The sequence below is a fragment of the Triticum urartu genome, chromosome 5A (genome assembly GCF_056163025.1).
Source record: "Triticum urartu cultivar PI428250 chromosome 5A, HENAU_Tu73, whole genome shotgun sequence".
NCBI lineage: Eukaryota > Viridiplantae > Streptophyta > Magnoliopsida > Poales > Poaceae > Triticum > Triticum urartu.
Window position 1 is genome coordinate 681,769,420 of NC_141877.1, and position 20,777 is coordinate 681,790,196.

The 20,777-nt window shown below is 46.4% G+C and overlaps 1 pseudogene across 1 annotated transcript; it reads right to left on the bottom strand.

The window, feature by feature from the left end:
• Nucleotides 1-14,816: 14,816 nt before the first annotated feature.
• LOC125506564 (polyubiquitin-like) lies at nucleotides 14,817-19,168 on the bottom strand (annotated as a pseudogene). Its single transcript, XR_015603094.1, has 4 exons — nucleotides 18,652-19,168; nucleotides 18,496-18,568; nucleotides 18,144-18,187; nucleotides 14,817-16,128 (listed from the first exon to the last, which is right to left on the bottom strand). The product of XR_015603094.1 is annotated as a polyubiquitin-like (transcript).
• Nucleotides 19,169-20,777: the final 1,609 nt, after the last annotated feature.

Consider the following 20,777-nt stretch of genomic DNA (forward strand, 5'->3'; position numbering starts at 1 on the left):
TTCCAGACCACCAACCTCCACAGAGTGGGACGCATCCGCCTTACCAACCACCGGCCTCGCAGCAATCTCTACTCCTAATGTCTCAGTTGGTAGGTCGCGTTCCGGGTTTTATTTTCGTCCCACCTTACCCGGTCTTTTTTGGTACTTCTTTGGTACTTACTCCCACCTCCCGCTGACCCGCCACGAACCGACAAAACCACGTACCGAGTCCTGCACCAGCCCCCGCGCTCTTCAGGTCGTAACCACCGATCGCGCCCAAGACAAGCGAGGAAAAAAATCTACAAAAATTAACCAGCGATAAAAAACCTACGAAAAATAACCAGCGAAAAAAACCCCGCACGTACGAGCGACGTCACATGCCCTCGAGCGAGAACGACTCGCACGCTAGACTCCCTGCCCTCGTTCGTCGCCGCCTTCATCCCTTCGCCGCCGCCGCCCTTCATCCCTTCGCCGCCGCCCTCGGTCTTACATCAAAGGCGCCCTACTCGCACAACTAACCCGCCGCCCTTCTGGAGCCGAAAGCCGATCCATAGATCCCCATCTGGACGCGCACGTCCGCCTTCTTGGATCCATCGCTGCCATCGTGGATCCGCCGCCGCCGTCACCGCGGAACCCCTCGGTCGCCTCCGCCTTCGTGGATCCATTGCTGTCGTCACAGATCCACCTCTTCCTCCTCTGTTGCTGCCCCTCCGCCCCACCTACCTGCATCGACCTCATCCAGCACGCCTACCTGGTCGGGGCCCCTGACTCGTCGTCCGCCACCTGGTCGTGTGCGTCTTGTCTCTTGGGATGCCGCTCCGACCCGATCCGGCGAGGAGGCAGCCTCCGTCTGCGGCAACGAGGGCGGTGGCCGGCTGCGCGAGAGGTTGGTGCCTTTGCTTCTGTTTCGCGCTGCAGGTCGTCTTCACGGATCTCTGCAGCATGCTGGATCCCGGGAAGCCGTCCTTCACCCCCAAGAAGGGCAAGCCCAGCGTCGTCATGTTCGTCGGATTGCAGGGTGAGTCTCACTGACTAACCTCGGTTACTTGCTCTGTTTTTTGTTCTATGCATATATATGTACCACTCTGTGTGTAGTACTTCTAGACCATCTACAATAAACTTGATGTTTAAGCACATGTGATGCGCTCATAGGTGTCATGGGAACTGTATGTTTCATGTTTATCCAAATTGTCGTGATAGCCAAGCAAAATTGAATGGTCCAAACCTTGTTGAATTGATGTAAATTTAGGTTATCATTGCGTGTAGAATTGCGGTTAGGGTCATCAGTTGCCTTTCACCAATAGAAGCTGAACTTGTTTAGTTTATTGATGTAATCTTATCCTCTATCTATGTGCTTTACTTCGTTAATTGTGATGGCAAGCAACTATAGCAGTCGGTATTATACACACGGGAGCTCTCAATTCTGTATTGGGATGCATGGCAAGGTAGATACATTGTTTTGTTGATCTGATTGTGGCTCCATGACCGCATCGTGATGCCCACCGCCGAAGGCACTGCGTCGCGACCAAAGGGGCACTCGGCCACGGCCGGGGACTCACTGCAGTTGAAGCACGCCATCTCGCCAACATGTATGTTGTGTGTTCTTGTGCTGCAGGTCCTTGGGGTTGGGTGTTCTTGTCACCACCATGTTCATGCAGGCACGAATTGGACTGAGAAATGCTAACAGAGGAGGAGAAGACCATGCAAGTACGTATGTGCCAAAATTGATAGATTTAACTCTAGGTATTGCATTATTTTGCTGCAATGTAGTAGTACTCTTTAAAGAATTTGTAGGAGATAGCAAAAGGACTAGATGAAGGATCCATTGATTTAAAAACACGTGGAAAGAATTCAGTTTTGTAAATATTGTATATCCCCTTCCCCTGAAAAGTTTGACGTTGTTACTTGGGAAAAAGGAAAATGCCCACAGATCAAATCCTTTGATACATTGATTACTTTTTAGTTATGCAAAGTTTAAACTTCAGTCATGCTTTATTGGTTGTTTTCCCCAATAAATATCTACCAACTTCAGGTCCTTGGGGTTGGGTGCGGCAACTCGCGGCTCGAAGACAATCTTTTGTGGTGGGGCGTCGCCGCCGCTGGCGGCACCTGCATAGACCGTCTCGCTGGGAATGAAGAGATGCTCCCCTGATTTTTTTTTGAAATGATGCTCCCCTGATTTGGAGCTGTAGAAAGGAGGTGGTTGCACACACAAAGTGGGGACACAACTCCCAGTCATAATATTCTTTATCTTGGCTCGTTGTTTGGGGATGGACGCATCAATCTGATCGCGCTCTCCTCCATGCCAAATGGATCCTTCGTTCGGAGGTGCGCGGTGCCGACGATGACAACCTTTCTATCGACGCAAGGGCAGCAGGAGCTCATGACGCTGTTGATGCCACCACCATGCACGGGGTTGATGCAAGGCGGGACAAGTATGTATACCAGGCAAAGTACTCAATCTGTTTGGCATTTAGCTTTTTGATTCTGTTTTTAGTGAGCTTTTTTGATTCAGATAATTTGTTTACCTGATGCCTTCACTCCAGGTAATCTGTTTGTCTGACATTTTGCTTTTTGATTCAGTGCGATCACTAATGGGGAGAACATAAAACTTCAATTGAGGGCACTGTGATTCTCTAGCTACATGTATCATGTAAGTGACGTCTTTTCATGAATCTTCTATTCATTATATAACCTCTCAAGCCCTTAGAAAAGTATCTCTGTTAACTCGATTTCTTTCTGTTGATTCTTATAGAGCTTCTGCAGGAGGGCGTCACCTGCGGCATCACTTGCATCGACCTCTCACTGACCACCATCCCGAGGATGCACGACAGACTGGCGGAGTAGGGCACCAGTGATTGTTTCACCAATTTGCTCGACTCATAGTTCCCTTCCTCTCTCCACACAACGTTGCCCATTGTTGCTAAGTTGTTAATTCATCAGGCCCATTATTGCGGCTACATAGTCTGTTCATTTGCCTGCCTTCTTAGGAGAAACCAATTTACTGAAGGTAACTATTCTTTATTTACATTTTATTTGTTTCTTCCTCCTACTTGTACGATTTGCGTCGGAAATATTCTGACTACTTGCATGAATTTTAGACCCTACTTGCACAGTTGCTTGCATTTTGTGTTGAGAAACATCTGCTACTTAAATGTACATAATACTTGCAAGTTCTATTTGTTGACTGTGCCATGATAACTTTAGGCCTTTAGTTGTACAAAACTGCCAAAGTAGGTGACAACCACCTGCAGCTCAATCCTTGTTTAACTCGACAGACAAGCTAAAGTAAATGCGGAGCCAAGTTAAATTGTTGTAAGCCTTTTACTGACTAGGAACGAGGGGTTGTAGGAAGGAACACTGCACTATGAGTATGCCCTTTGTTAGCTCTTTGCCCTTTTCTGTAACACTAGCCTATAGAAGGATGAATGGTGTCAAGCTCCGGGCAACAAGTAGGATTATCTCAGTAGTAAGCAGTCAGCACCACTATCTGAGATTGCACATTTACGACCATGGTGGCACACAGAAAAGGAAGGTTGGTCTGAAACAAATTGCCAAATGCTAGGATCAACATTTCTTTTCTAGAGCATCTCCTTTTCGGGAAAGTTGTTGTCGAGAACTCAGTTATGTGTTCCTTTATTTTCAAGTAACTCTATATAGACCTTGATAGCTTGAATATAATGTTTAAGTATGGTGTATTTTTAAGGTACAATCCATTCATAATTATTGGTAGTAACATGTGTGTATGTGTATCTTTAAATGTACTGTCGCTAGATCAAAATTTGGACATACATAGATAGCTCCAGATGTAGCCTAAATGTTTTTTTACTCCCCATATAATCACCATTGTGAATCCTTGTGCCGTTGTGCCTAGATATATCTAAATGCATCTGCTGCTATATCTCTCAATACTCAATAGCATGGTTTCATGGCGAATCAGTGCCACTGTTATGTGTGTTGATGTTTGAACCGAACCAATGATTTGTTAGAACTTATATTGTTTCTTGTATAGGATGTCGGTTTTCCAAATCATAAGAATATTTGCTTTGCTTTGCTTTTTATATTTGCAGGTTGGCAATTCCGAAGTTATTGCCTTTCTACTTCAAACTGAAATAATTCCTCTTTGTCTTTAATATGGAGATGGGCACTGTACTTTAAAAAACAGTATGAACTCAACCCCTTATGTAAATCAAATATTTCATTTGCGGGGACGATGTGGGGCTCACGTCGAGCACTTCACATGCAATGGGTGTGGCCTTCTCCGTCTGCCAAACATGCTACAAGTACGAGCACCACGAGGGAACTGCCTGGAGTGCAAGACCCACCACAAGCTCCTCAAGGGTCAGTCAGCCTCCACCCACGGCCGAAGGCACTTCCATATGTGAAGAATATCCATGTCCGATTACATCGTCAGAAAGCAAAAACCATGAGAGCCCACACTAATCATCAAGGTAAAAATTGTCCTGTAGTCTTTTCTAATATTTCATTTGTATGTTGGTTTGGTAAACTTAGCATGCTGCGAGCTATTTTTAAGAAAGTTCGGTCATACCTGATGCTGCTATGAAAAATACATGTTAGGACTATTTACATGCCTATAATTAGGCCCACCAGTTTGGATGGCAAACAATTGCAGCTGCGAAGAATAGGATATCTTCTCGATCTCAGGGATCAGCCCATCTGATCTTTTGTTTGATTGGGGTTGCAGTTTTGTTGGGCATATAAATTTGTGCTGGGTATATGATCATATTTTTGCTGGCACTGATGTATGGCCTTCCTTATGGTTATTTTTTATAAAAATAAGTTGTGTCAGTTTTGCCGTCGATGATAGTAATAGTATCAAGTTCATATGGTAAAATAACTGATATGAAATACTACCCTCGGTTTAGATCTATTTCATGAAGGTCTCATATTAACACCTATGAGTGGGAGTTTCATAATATAGAGTTCCTTATAAGATTGTATACTATTTTTTGATCTGAAAATATCTATTGCCGATAAGAACGTATTTCACATAATAAATTGTTGGTTCATGCTGGAGCTTGAAATGTATTCCTTTTTTTCTGTAGGGATTTTTGAAACGAGCAGAAGATTAGTAACTTCTACAACATCAAAGATCTGACCTTTTAGAGTATGCACCATATTGATTTACTTATTAATTTATTCACACTATATCAGATTTGTCTTGAACGTGATATTTTATTGACTGTACTAGACACGGGAAGTTAACTGTTTTAATTATATAGGATTAGTCTGCACCAATTGCTGCATAAGTTCTCCTTGATACCAATTTACATACTTGCGCTACTAGGCCTTTGGTCAGTTTGCAACTGGTATTTTAGACATGTACGAGTATTCTCATGGTATTTCTATATGTTTTAGTTAGTACCAGATGGAATTTGGGAATTAGTCTTACAAAGAGAAGAGAAAAGGAAACATTATTCACGAGTTTGCAGGAATATGGAAACTCAAGGTAGTCTGTTAGCATGAGTAAAAAATAACTTTCATTTTATTTCTTGGTTCGACCAAATTATATTTTATCCGAACGTACGGATGATCGACACAATGGACATACGTAGTTTCTGGTTAGCACTACTCGGATAACAATTATGCCTACTATTACCATTTTTGTGCATTGTTTGGTCTTATGCATTTTAGTTAAATACATCTTTGTGACGAATAATGATTTTTGAGCATACTATCTTCTTTTCATGTGGGGGAGATTGCTGATAGAAAAGAAAATTGTGTTTCTGATATGTTATGCCTATTTCTAAGTGCTTCCACTTTCCAACTACTAGGTATGCAACCTTAGATGAACAACTACCTCTTTATTTTCTTGAGGATGATTTGATTGTGCAATTAAGACTACATAATTTCACTTTTCATTTATATTTATTGGTGAGGGCGAGCTGGCGGCGGCATGGCGCGCTGGTGCGCATGACCGCGGGTTCGGCCAGGGTGCGAACCGATCTGGCATGTGCGCTGGCGAAGTAAGGCGTAGAGGTGCTCCGGCCGACTGTGTGCGTTGGTCCGTGGCGGAGGTGCGAGGTGGGCGTGGATCTGGCGCCTATCATGCGCGAGGGTGGACATATGGGCGTTGTGTGTTTCTTCGCGGCGAGAGGTGTGACTGTGCTGCTCTGCAGATTGATGATGTTGTTCTCCTGGTTTCGTGGATCTGCAGCGGGGTAGCCGGTGGTTGCGGCGCCAGAGAATGCTGGGGAAGCGGCCTTGGGCTGATGTCTGCTATGGCAGGGGCTGCTGCACCGGCTTGGGATGGTGGATTTGGAGCGATGCACTCAGATCTGACCCTGACAACCCCGTTGTTTCTATGTCGCATGAGTTGCTGTAGCTGGTCGTCGCATGAGGGCTATGCCGGCTGACGGCAGGGGGGTGACCTACACAATGTGCTTGGCTCTGATGGCCTGGGTACCATTGCATGACCAGATTTGCAAGCAAGCTCATTGATAGGAAATCAGGGACTCGAGCGAAAGCTCCGTCACCTTCTTAGAGGCATAGTCGTAGACATCTTCCTATCCTTTCATGTGCTTGGGCTCTCCGGGTGAGAACCTAAACTTCAGTTTTCTGGAGTGGGTGGCGGCGCCGTTTACGTCGTAAACGTCTTCGGAGGCGTTGCCTTGGAGGGCCAGCCTTTGGATGTCGTGTGGGGCTCTTTCGTTTTCAAGGGCGGTGTATGTCGGGGCTGCGGCTCCGGGATCTTCTATTAAGTGTCGAGGCTGCGGCCTCGGGCAGTACTACGACCAAGAGGTAGGGCTGCTTGTCGGCATGGCTTGGGTGAGGACCTTGAAGTGCGGAAGCAGCAAGGTTGTCAGCTCCGTCAATGTGTCGCAGTCGGGACTGTTGGACGACATGTTGGGGTAGCGGCCCAGGATGTGGTGCAGCGTTCGTGGTCTATGTGCGGTTGGCCTGAGCAGCGTGAGCTGCGGGTAGCTGTATCGTTCGACGTTAGTGCTCGAGGGACAGTGTTGGGTGTAGCGGCACCGGAAGGTGGTGCGGCGTTCGTGGTCTGTGTGCGGCTGTCATGAGCAGCGTGGGCTACAGTTAGTTGTATCATGCGGCGTTGCTGCTTGAGGAAGAGCGGTAGCATGTCGGGGTTGTGGCGCGGGATCCGTTCGTTCGAGTTCCTTCTCTTTTGTTTTATCCTTTGTAATCTAATTTCTGCCTAACTACGGGCTAGAAAAGCTGTTGCATGATTAGGAGTAGAGATTTGTTTTCTGGAACTTGCTTTTAATCAGGATGGGTTATAGGCAATTACAGATTGATGACCTGCATTGCTGCTCATTACTGAAAAACAAGTAGATTACCTTGCAAGCATCCAGGAATTCAAAAGCATGGAGGAAATTACCTACAAGCAGTATACAGAGAGACTGATTCTATAATATTCTTTTTGTTGTAGACGGAAGAGAAAGAAATATGAAGTTTCTGAGGCAGGTAATGTTCCTTGCATCCTTAGCTTAGTTTGATCCAATTTTATAGTGACATTGGAGGCCATGGATTCGTAGTCCTAATGCATTGTACTAAAATAAATAAATCCTCAACCATGTTTTTCAGTATGTTGAATTATGTGAGGATAGTTTTCAGTTTATACGCATGTCTATGAACTTTGGTTTCAGTCTAGGTAGGTCACACTTTGGTTGGATATTTGACATGTCAGAAGACACTTGTTTGAAAAATAATACCAGCCAGTCACACCTGTTTGACATAAAGAATATGAAATATCTTCAATAGCTACTCCTTCAGGGAATCCTTTGCTTCTGGTATAGTCTCATATTCAACCTTTTGAACTGACATCAAACACATCCTCTGAACTACCAGACTGAATGGTGATTTTGTAGGTAAACTAATTTTAAGAAAAGTAGATTAGTTGCAACAAATATTTTAGTCTTTCATCCATATTCTCTTGTTTTCTGCAACTATTCCAAGATAGGTCCCATACTTTCCATTGCAATGCACATCAATTTCATTTGGAAACATACAATGGTCCAATTGTTTGTTTTCTTTACCAGTTTTGCATGGCCATTGTGTACAACCATGTTATCTGTTGCTTGATGAAACAAGAATATGATGTTTATGATTACAGACGAGTGAGTCATATCTCATGATGAGCCATTTCGCCTTCCTTTATGTAGTGTAAATTTAACCATTGACATATCACTCGGAGAAACATTTTTAGCTAGGGGAAGCAAGAGAAGAAGGGTGCTTGAATGGTAAAAAAAGAAGTCGTCAATGCAACCCGTTGCAACTCACAGGTGTTCTACTGATGCAGAGGTACCTTTCCTTGCTTGGGAGTTATATGTGGTTCTGTTTGCTAAATCTGTTTTAGGTTTAGACTGATCTTGCATGCTAAGATTTTTAGTGTATAACCAGTTTGTAGGTCCTACTATTTGATCACCGGATGCAACGGATTGGTGCCGGATGGCGTCTTTGGCGTTTCGTTGAGGTACGACCAAACTACACTGCAGTTCGGTCTAGCCAAAGTTATGCATGCTATTTACCTCTACTTTGCGTGTGAATGTCCCTGAAACATGGTTTTGTTTGACTCTAGGTTCAGGACAATAAACATGATAACTCAATCACTGTTATCAGAACAAGGTATGCACACTGATGGAGATGAACCCAGTGACGGCGAGCGCGGGGGGCACGAGCACCAGGCTGAACAGCACGACGAGAGGCATCACAGTGCGACACCGACGAGGCTATCTACCAGGACGAGGCCGGAGAGGCCCAGCAGCATGCTGCCAACACTATTGTATGAATATGATCAAGTGGTGTGTTGTGGGTGCAGTTTGCCTGTATCCTTTTTTTATTTGTCAGGTTTCTATCTTCCTGGCTGGATTGTGTCACTTCCATTTAATCAAAAGAGTTTTAGTTGTTCCCCGAAGACACATCTCACTCACTGTAATTAGGAACTAACTGTTGTTTGCCTCAAACATATACATGATCTATTGACTCCTACCAAAATTTCAGAACTACCAATGCAGAAAAAAAAACATCTATTGACTCTTAGCAACATCGAACTTCTGGTTGATCATACTGTAGTCAAAAATGAGAACAAGAAAGTTTTTTGACAATCTGTTGTTTATCACAGCATGGGACACATGTATATAGAGTACATTTTGAAGCTAAATGAATGAATGATAATGAACTCTAGATTTCTTGAGTATAGATTAATTATCTAGATTTCTTGAGTAAAGATTAATGTGCGTAAACTTTGCACCTTTAGCTCTATAAATAAAACCAATGATGGTTAGCCTGATTTTTGGAGTTCTATTTGGAGCTTAGTAGGCTTGAACAAACTGAAGCTTATTAAGATGTTTTTTGGAATGTGCTTTGCTCTTGATGAGACAATTTTTTTGGTAGCAATGCACGCGCAGCCCTGAGCCTTGGATGTTAGGCCGCGGCATCCCCGGCGATGGCGCATTAGGACTTCACCAAAGGTGAAGATGATGTGGCATGCCATCTTGCCGCCAGTGAAGGAGAGGCACCTGTTAATGCAATGGAGTGTGGAGTGCGGGGAGGTTGCATGCCCTAGATATGCTGGTAGGGTTTAGAGGGTTGGCTGGCGACAGAGGCGGCGACTTTTGATAGGGGGCGACGGGATAGTGCGTGACAACACTTGCTGATCATGGATGTCGGTGGCAAGTGGTTGGGCACGTAGAGGTGGGCGGGTTGATAGAGTGGATGAAGAAAAAGGTGGGCGGTGGGAGTAAGAAGAATAGTAGAACCAGCGGGTCATTGGTGGTGGAGGAGAGGCCAGGGGTTGACGGACTCAAGTGCGGTGTGCGAGCGGTCATGGGCACCAGAGATGGTGGTTGGGTTTAGAGGGATGGATGGTATTGACGGCGGCAGATGTGGCGACTCAAGCATGGGGCGGCGTTCGGTAACACTCACCGGCTATAGGGTGGCAGTGGCAATTGGTTAGGCACGAAGAGGTGGGCGGGTCAATAGGATGGACGAAGAAAAAAAGCAGAAGAGGGAGGAAGAAGAACCATTAGCAGAGATGGATCGTCGTTGGTAGAGATGGGCAGTGGATTAATCGATTTGAATGTAGGGTACGAGAGGTCTCGCGATTTGAATGTAGGATACGAGAGGTCTCAGGTGGCGGAGAGATGAGGAAGAATGCAGCTCTCATGATATCATTTTCATCGTCAACATATTAGTAACATTGTGATTATAAGAATGCTGATTATCTGCATTGTCGCCCGTAGCAACGCACGGGCACTCTACTAGTCATGACAATTTTGGTGTTCGTGTCTTCCTGGGATGGATCAGTTTCCATTTTGTCACCCACCGTTAGACGGGCAACGACTTCACTCACTTGCTCAACCGCCTTCGACTCCACAGACTTGGCCGGGCAATGAATTGCAGAGTTGCTGGACGGCATGGGAGCACGCCAAGGAGAACTAGCCGCTTGACCAAGCTTGGGTTTTCCCATCTTGTCCGGCAGGAACCAGGCGCGTGGGTCATCAAAGTGGACGGCACGCACACTGATATCTTTGGAGTATCTCAGTTTCTTTTCATTCTCAGGAAGGTCACACCTAGCTTCCATATGCCCTATGAAGCCGCAGAACAAGCAGAAATTTGGTAATCTTTCATACCGCAGAGAGACAGGCACCTCTTCACCAGTGATCTCATCCTCCAGGGTGATATCCTTTAGCAGAGCAGAGTACAGGGGAATTTGCACCCTTGCACGAAGAAATTTTTCACAAATGTTTCCCCTCGAGTGCTGGTCAATCATCACCAGTTTCCCAACCTGTTCACCCAGAATACGGGCCAATTCCTTGGTCAGGAGGTAGAAAGGGATATCCCTGAACTGAACCCACATCGGCACGTGAGAGAACACTGTCGATGCAGGGTCCGCTCCGGCCTCCAAGCCAACGACCAAGAACGGGTCGCCATGGTACTGCCATGGGCCGCCCCTGATGACATGTCGCCGATCTCCATCTTCCGAGAATTCCAGGACAAATTTACATCCTTCCTTAGCAGCCAACTGAAATTCGCCCAGCGCCCCACGAACCTTCCAAACTCCCTTCATGTGGTCGATCAGTTGACGGGGATTCACTAGTGTGACGGATAGGAAGAGTCCGACAGCCAGGAACCGAGCTTGCACAGCTTTGCGAGCCCCCGAGATGTTGACCACCAGAGTTTTCTTTGCCGGCCCCACAACATCGAGGGCCGGTTCCTTCCCCGGCCGCCGGGAGATGTCGAGGACAGGCTGCGCAGCCGAGCTCCCTCCAGCAGGCATGGTCGCAGGCACCTCCTTAGCAGGCGAGGACACCGTCCCCAGATCCCCCAGGGGAGCCATCTTCTCAGTATCGCCCGGCGCAGCCATCAGGCAAAAGGACGAACACCTCCTGTGCGTGGTAGAGGAGCAGTCGAGGTTTCTCACGGATGGGTATGGGATCCGTAGCAGGAGCTTTCCTCTATATAGCAGGCCATCTAGAGGGATGATAAAACCAGCTTTAATCCCTACATAACTCCCATTGAGTGGGATCCAATTCTTCTCAAACTGAAACGGAATCCACGATTTCTTTTGTTCTTCAAGACTCTTAATGGCGGGGAACGGATGGGCTTCTGGAGACGAACAGCGACCTGGGTCAGGCGGCCCCTTGTTTCCTTCATCAGGATGTGGTGGTAATCTGGCTCTTACGATCTCCACACGCGCCCTCAAGGATGAGAGCTGAAACTTCAGTTTTTGGATGGTTTGCAGAGACGCTCTGAAACGGGAGGTGAGGGGAGGGAACGGGGAGGAAACTGGCTGGAAGGGGGTACAGGAGGAGGCTTCGAGATTGGTTGTCGAAGGTTTTCGGGTTTCAAGGATCCGCCAGTGGCGATTCTCATGGGAGAGGGGAGAATCGCCAATGGAGTCGCCATTGGCAGGTTTCGGGAGGGGAACAGACATCATTTCCGTATTGCAATAGCCGTTGTGATTGATAATGCTTGTGCAACTAACCCTTGTTGTGAGCATACACATCTTGTTGAGGAGAACACTAAGTTGAAGGAATAGATCGAGAAGGGCCTTGTGTTGTTCATACAAGGAGAGAAGAATCTCAACGACCTTTTGAGCAATCAAAAGGAAGTTGTGGCAAAAGAGGAACTTAGGTTTGCCCCAAAGTCAAATAAGAAAACAACAAGAAAAAGAAGAACAAAAATTCTACCCCTCTCAAAGAAGTATTTGTGAAGGAGAAGACTCCTAAGGAGAAGAAGAAGAACAAATGTGTGGGGAGTTTATTACTGGAAGATTTTAATGAGGCAACTACTAATAAAGCTCAATATTTATCCATATGACACTTTACCTCTTTTACATTTTTCTGTACGTTTTTCATAATTTTTAAGTTTTTATTTTATTTTTAAAATTTAATAGATTTTTTTCTGTATTTTAAAATATTTTTTCTATATCTCTTTCTTCATTTTCTTGTATTTATGGATTTTGAAAACACAAAAGGCCCAAAAGGCCTTAAATGAATGAAGGTCGGCCCGCAGACGCGCATGCCTTTTTAGGTCGTCCGCCAAGCTGATCCGGGAGCAACTAGTTAACGAGCACTCTTTCGGGAGCCTCACAACGATCATCGCCACTTGGCGCGCTCTCAGCCATTCGCCATGTGTTGCGCTCTGGACATTTCCTTCGGTGTTTTTCCGGGTTTTCCCGACGTTTTGGTTTTCCCCTGGTCTTCCTTAGCTTTTCGATAAAAATATCAAAAAAATGGTTTTTGCATGAAAAAATGTGTTTTCTTTTTTTCGTGAAAGTCACGATTTTTTTCCGCGAGAGGCATGGTTGTGCTTTAGCGAGAGTCACGGTCGTGCCTTTTGGAAACTGAAAAAAAAACGCGTTTTCTATTTTTTTTTCTTTCGCGAGAGTCACGGTTTTGCTTTCGCGAGAGTCACGGTTTTGCTTCCGCGAGAGTCACGGCCGTGCCTCTCGGAAACGCGTTTTCTGTTTTTTTTTCTTTCGCGAGAGTCACTGTTTTGCTTCCGCGAGAGGTACGGTTGTGCTTTCGCGAGAGTCACGGCCGTGCCTCTTAGAAAGGGGGAAAAATACACGTTTTCTGTTTTTTTCTTTAGCGAGAGTCACAATTTTGCTTCTGCGAGAGGCACGGTTGTACTTTCGCGAGAGTCACGGTCGTGCCTCTCGGAAACGGAAAAAAACGCGTTCTTTGTTTTTTTTTCTTTCCATGAGAGTCACGGTTTTACTTCCACGAGAGGCACGGGTGTGATTTCGCGAGAGGCACGGGCGTGCCTCTTTCAGAAAGGGAAAAAAACCATGCTCCCGGTTCGGTTTTTTCACCCGGTTTTTTTTGTCCGTTTTTTTCGTAAAAAAAATGTTTATCAAAACCTATCAATATGGGATCTAGTTTTAAAAATCTCAACGCGAGGATGATGAAAACGGTTCAAGATTTGAACGCACGGTTTAAAAGATAAAACATTTTGAATAAACGGATCTACGGAAAAAAAGAAAGCTCTCAAGTTGCGACAAGCGGCATGCTGCATGTGTGCCACTTATCGCAACATGAGAAAATGAAGTGTTCTTTGCAACGAGTACTCTTTATTTGTACGGATCGGCACAACCCATGTAGGCTTTATAAAATGGCCGACATGGATCATGTGGTGCCTGGACTTTTTATAGGTGTGTCGGGCCGTGCCGACTCATAAAAATATGGTTAGGTTTCCTTATGTGAAAATATTCCGTGGATGTTGTTTCCTCGTGTGAGGCATCACCGAGCAGATTAGACGTCTCTCCTATCCTCGAGTCAAGTCTCTGGGGGTGAAAACTAAGATCTGTCTTGTCAAATCGGCATCGTTCTTCGGTGAAAGCATCGTTTTGGAGGGTCGACCTCTTGGCGGGAGCACCTGGTTTGTGGTGGAGTGACTGGTCCGGAGCTGGCGTGGTGTCTGCGGTGGTGCGTCCGTTTGACGGTGGTGGATTGTGTTGGACTAACGAACTCAGGTTCCATTTCAGTATCCCTTCCTTTCAACAGCTCAAAAACTCTACAGACCAACCCTGTCCAGATACATCAGGGGTCGACGACGAACGAAATGCAGCTCCACACATCTCTCCGCGACCGGGCGAAACTTGGATTTCACAAGGCAAACACACAGATAAATCATATTCAGATGGAAGCACTTGCGACACAATCGAATCGAGCATTGTGCTTGCTGTACATTGCGTTCTTGCTGTCGGATACAGCAACGGGCAGAGTTTCAATTTCAGAGTTGGACTATATATATGGTGTCTCCTGATTTTACCTAATTAATCATCACCATTCTGTGAGCCTAGCTTGGGATTCTGGTTTGTAATGCAGTAGGAAAGGGTAAGTAGGTAACCAAGATGAGAGATCCCAGTTTTCAGAGCAATTATTTACTCAGCTGAAGGTATGGCTGAATGATCAAATTTCGGAGCAATTGTTTACAGTCCCGGGAAACTAACCACCGCAGATTAAAAGGGTATGAATGATTTCACAACTAAGTTAATTTACTCAACTGAAGTTACACAGAAACGAACCCACTTTCTTTTCAGAGCAAATAACTACTTCTGTCAATGTCTCTTATCGTTGTCTCCATCATCTATCTTTGCTCTGCATATGGTTTAGGGATTCTGAAATGGAACAGAAACGAAATGTAGCGAAAATTTACCTGAAGGAAACCCGAGCTGAGATATCAAAAAACATATGGTTTAGGGTGACTCTAAGCTACTTCCTTATGTCCGAAATATACTCTTTGATCCCATAAAAAATTGGATGGATTCACCTTACTGAACTTAATTACCTGCCGAGATATCAAAAAACTTAAAAGCACAGCACAATGCTCATAAGCAGTTAGTTAGATTCTTCTTTCCTAGTGTGACTTGCAGAACATAGGATTTGTCATCAACGGAACAAACATATAGATTATTCTCTTCCTAACACCAAACTCAACATAACATCTTAGGCTAGCGACACCTTACTAACGACTCATATAACGACACCTTACTAACGACTCATATAACGACACCTTACACGTCGCACTGAAATTATCAAGTACTCGCATACAAGAACACATGTTACCAGCCCAGAAACTACAACAGTTCACCCATTTTACATCCTGCATTGTACCAAAATGACCCCACACATGCTAAACAACCTCTTCAAGTTCAACCTCGACCCATTCTGAGCTCTCACTAATATCACCATCAGTCAACGGCCAATTTACATCCATCTCACTGACAACCGGGAGGACGGATCTGCAGGACAAGGGTGCATGAATACAGGATCTCTTCAGCCAGGGGGGCGCCGCCAGGGTCAGAGAGCTGCTGCTGCTCCGGGAGAATGCCCACCTCAGAGTAAATCCACGCTTTGATGTCCTCAATGGTCTGTGATTGCATAAACGCATGCTCAATGATTTTCATCCAGCTAACCGTCCTGACAGAGATGCGCATGAGGCGTGACACAAGATAAATGGTAGACCCATTGGGCACGTCGTAGTCAGCCAAGGTGAGGCCATCGTCCATTACGTTCCAGCATAGATGAGACACTGTCTGCCTGGGGGAACGCCAGTTTCATTGAAAATCTTTACCTTCACACTGTATATGCTATCTTCTCCCTCAACCTCAGTAGTAATGATCTTGTCATTCAGTGTCTTCACCATGATGTTGATGTGCATCCGACCTCCCTCACACTTGTGGAGGCGCACCACAAGAAAAAGGGTAGATTCATTGTACACGTCGTAGTCAGCCAAGGTGCGGCCATCCTCCAGCTGCTTCCCTGCAAAGCAGAGACGCTGTCTGCGCGGGGGAATGCCGTTTTTTTCGAAAATCATTGCCTTCACACTGCTTATGGTATCCTCTCTGTCAACATCAATAGTCATGATCCTGTCAGTCAGTGGCCTGACAAAGATATGCATCCCTCGGGGCACAAGATCAAGGGTGAGGGCGGACTCCTCCACGATGCTGTAGTCCTCCAGGGTGCAGCTGCCCACCAGCAGCTTACTGCCAAATATGAGTCTCTGCTGGCCTACAGGGATGCCCTCCTTGTCTCGAATCATATCCTTGACATCCCAGATTGTATCTGATCCCTTGACCTCAAGAATGACTGTCTTTAAACAGTGAATCTTTCTTTTTATGCGAAGATTTGTAGACTGGATCTTGACAAAGATCTCCATCTGTTGAACGAGCGCAGAAAACATATTAGCATCTTAGACAAACAGCTTTCATTAAATACACAAAACGGTAAATGAAATGAATAGTACCAATTTCGACAGATAGTAGAACTAAAAACACAAATCTGCACATTAACCGCAATAAATCATCAGGTTCCACAGTGATAACAGTTGGTGGTGCACAGGGTAATACATCTTATTCATATCAAAACGGGGTAATACACCTCGTTAATATCAGAAGGACTAGTAAATTAACTATAAATATAAGCATCAGGACTGTTTGGTCTATGTTGTCAGTACTTCATAGATGATGTACAACAATTTTTTTGACAAAATCAAGTATCTTATAGAAAGTTGACAGATATTGTGATAAAAGACATACTACTCGAGAATCCTACAGATTAGCCCTTCCCATTTTTAAAATATGAACCAAGTAAAAACAAGTTCGATATTCTCCATCTAACTAGTAGTATATGATGCGCGTTTCCCCTCTTCGTGTGCAAGGTAAATTTATCAGGGAGTCTGTCCGCAATGTTGGATCTGTTATATTTGTGTCGAATATATTATGTACGCAAGGGGTTACGTGGACTTGGAGTTGTAATTGGTGTGGTTAGGTACGAGTTGTGTAGGAGTCGGACACTTGTATCCTAGGCCTCTTATATACGGAGGGGCACCGCACGTTGTAACCCATGACGACTTGATAGCAACAGGTACGCGGGGAGCTGACGGCTTGTGCCGGCGCCCGGGCGGCCGGTGTTACGGTATCTTGGGGAGGAGTGCCCGTAGTCATGTCCCGGAGATGTAGCCATATCAGTGAACCTCGTTAACAAATATCGTACCTTGGTGTGTCGTCTATGATCTTGCATTAGCGTTTTATTCTAACAAGTGATATCAAAGCATGGTTGCGAGAAGGCTATGCGGAAGATCATCCGGAGGTATGAGGATCATGCTCGACGGGTGCCAGGGAACGTCCGATTGGCGCAAGGTGGAGCATGGCGGCGATCGCGGATGCGGTCGGTGGTGTCGGACACTTCGGGCAGGAGGCCTGGACCGTTCGATGGGCTGCGGTCGGTAAGGATCGGCTAGACGTGGCGATCGGACCGGCGTAGTGGGTGTTGAAGACGTTGCGGAGGCGACGGATTCGGCTTGTGATCAGACCAGCAACCAGACGTGGGGGACGACCGGATAGATCGGAATGTGAGAGCATCGAGATGATGCGCTCGGTGTTATACAAGGGCAGCGGCACGGCACTGCGGACGGATTGTGTCGGCGACGCGGGTGGCTAAGGTATGGCCCGGCTCGTGCAAGGATTATGCGCGAGGTGGCGATGGTTCCGGCAGGGTTGGCATACGGTGGTTACGTGCGACAGGGCAGGTGACTGAATCGCTGGCGAGAACCAAGATCAGAAACAAGGTGAAGCTTCGTTGGATTAGCGGCGGATTTGTTTCGAGATGAACGGATCGAGAGAAAGCAAAGTTACGGTGTTGATGCTACGTACGCGCGCCTGGCGTGTTTCGGTAGCGTGCGGCAACAGATCTCCGTTGGCAGCGTGCGCAAAAGGCGTGGTAGTTCAGGAGTCCAGGAGATTAGCAATGGAGAGGCCAACGTTGCGATGCGTCTACAGATTGGATTTGCTGAGTTTCCATGTGCATGCACGTGGGTCTAATTGTTGTCAGACTAGTGCATAGTTGGATTAAGCAAAGGGAAATCTTTGTATGCGGCAGAGGCGTGATTGCTAGTGTTGTATTCAACTACGGCTGCTGCATGGAATTTGTGAGGCCGTGGCAGTTCAGACTCGGTTTCCGTGTCAAGGAAGGAAAAGAATGCCGGCTGACCCAGCGGACAGAGAAAAGGCTGGGGGCGACGAGGCAGCGAACGCACAGAAAATTTGTCTGCAGGTTCAGGAAAAGGTGGAGCAGTCGAGTTTGGCAGAGAGCAAGTTGATCTGCGTTACGGGCAAGGCTTCACGGTGATTTCTGAAGGGCGGACAGGGACGGTGCGGGTTTCAGCAAGTGTACCTTCAGGTGAGAGTTATCGGCCGCCGAGTCACTCTTTTTAAGTTCTGCATCAGACACAAAGGCAATGATATCCGTAGCAGCAGCATAAACCTACTAAATGAACTAAAATGGGATCGAGCCAAAAGGTCGAAACCTAAATTAACTAAAAGGGATCGAGCCGAAAGAGGGAAACCTAAATTGACTAGTAAAATGGATCGAGCCAAAAGGGGGAAACCTAGATTAACTAAAAGGGATCGAGCCAAAAGGGGGAAATGATGCCAATTTTTTCTTTCTCCCAGATTAAATCATTGAAAACAAGTCACGGAAAAGACTCAATTTTTGCGAAGAAGAGAGATTAGTCTCTACTGCTTACCGGCGAGCTTGGGGTTAGCACCGGGAGGCAGCTCCGTGTAGGCAGTCTTCCACCTCTCCCTGCTCGCCTCGGCCTTCAATCGCAAATACAGTAACGAGCAAATAATAAATGAGTGAAAACCCTAGAGGGAGGGAGGAAGGAGAGTGAGTGGATCACCTGGAGGAGGCGGGCATATAGGGTTTCCAACAGCTGGTGCTGGGCCTTGTTGGTCTCCTCCACGCGCGCGCGGTCGGCGGCGAGCGCCTCCACCCGCGGCAGCATCGACTCGAGCCGGTCCGAGAGACGCCGGACGGGATCGCCGGCGCCCCCGCCCTCCGCAGGCGGAACCTCCGGCCCCGAACCGCCGCCGCTCATGGAGACGACGGATGATTTAGTCTTTACCCCTCACTTCCTTACGTGGCAGTGACCCTGGAGCGGAAAGCAGATGAGGTCAATGCATGTCGACGAGACTGGGGTCGATGGGAAGCTCGTGGAATGGGGGATCCGACGGTGTTGTGCGGGTGAGGAGGAGATTTGGTTTTCTCTCCGATAGAAGCTCATCATCCATCCATGCCCGGCGGCAGGAGCGAGCCAGAGAGGAGAGGAGAGGAGAGGAGAGGAGCGGAGTGGGGGAGAAGAAGAGACCGGTCCTCTTTGACCTGACCCCTTGACCGGGTCGTTCTGCCTTTCTCTCTTCCTCTTTTCTTTTTAGCACCACAAGTTGACTGATTTGCCCTTGATTTACTGTAACATGCTCCTTCCTCTTCCTCTTCCTCTTCCTCTTCCACCCCGCAATTTGGCGGCAAACTCCACGCCTGCCTACCGATGAGGTTGTTGGTCCCCTTTCCCATCACTTGCACTTTCTCTGTTTTGATGTTGTAGGCTTGTCGTTGGGGTTAGGGTCAACGTTTCATGTAACAGTGGTTCAATGAGACACCAACGACCCCGTGTATAACAAGTCTAATTTAGTAGGCAAATTGGCCTTGAGGATGTTTACACAATTGGGCAATTGGCCTTGCTGTAGCATACATAATTCACTCCATTATGTTTACAGGTTACAAGTTGAGGTGTAGGCAGCCATGGAATGCGTGAAGGAACGGAATGCTTATTTGTACATACAGCCTTGCCTGATGGTCAAATGTTATGGCTTATTTTGGTCTCGGTAGTATATATGTATATATATGCATCTACTCATCTTGTATTCAATGTGAACTCTTTCAAAAAAAATCGATGTGAACAGAAGGTGTACTGACTATATATATTGAAATAGTATATATGCTTTAGAATTTGAAAACTATTGTGTTCTCTGGCCCGCCCAACTTTTCTTTTCAAGCTCCGCCACTGTAGCCTGACACCAACGACCCAGTGTATAACAAGTCTTTTTTCCTTTCTCTGTGCCCACCCCGACTACGAAAGGAGTTCTTCTTCTTGGGCTATGGTTCTAGGGTTAGCAACACCATGGTAGAGATTATGAAGATTGCTTCAAGAGCATTGTTTATGACAACGTTTGCGGGTACGGTGAAAGACGCTAGTTGTGTATGAATCAGACAAGCGGGTCGTGGAAAGGCGGATTTGGCGAGGATGAAGCGGTGTGTCGGGTGTATAGAGTTGAGAAACATATGGACAAATCGCCGTTCGTGGTGCCGCGGAGACGTGGACTGCCACATCCGCATCAACCATCTTCATCGACTCAAATCAGAAAGCCTATGGGCGATGGTGCATCCAAACTCCGTTGGATACCTGAAAAACGCCTCGGCCACGCTAGATTTCGACCAAATGTGGTTATGTTGACATCTTTGTTTCTTCTTAGGTTGTTTTCTATGTATTTCAACACAGGTATGTCCAGTGCCGTGCAGTTGGTTTCTCTATATATATTTTAAATGCAGGTACCAACTACTCCCTAGTCCCATGATATAAGATATATTATTACAACCCATATATAATAAGATTTTATATTACGGGGCGAGGGAAGTGATAATTTGCGATTTGAAGTAGCTTAATAATCTCACCCTGGTTGGTTCCTCCTCCGCGCGGCGCTCACCTGCCGTTTCTAGATTGGCGCCGTCCACTCCTCCCCATCCTTCTGCCGCCTCTTCCGCGCACTCCACCCGGCGCCCCTCACCAGGATCTCGTTGACATCGTCGGGGCTACCACTCCCTCCGCTACTCTGATCCATAGGTCACCACCACCTCAGCCGTGGCGACTTATTCCTTGCCTCCCTCCCAGTGAAGGCCAGCACGGTAACGACCCTGGGGTATCACATACTATCGTGATGGTCACATCCTCCTACGGAACAAGCTGGA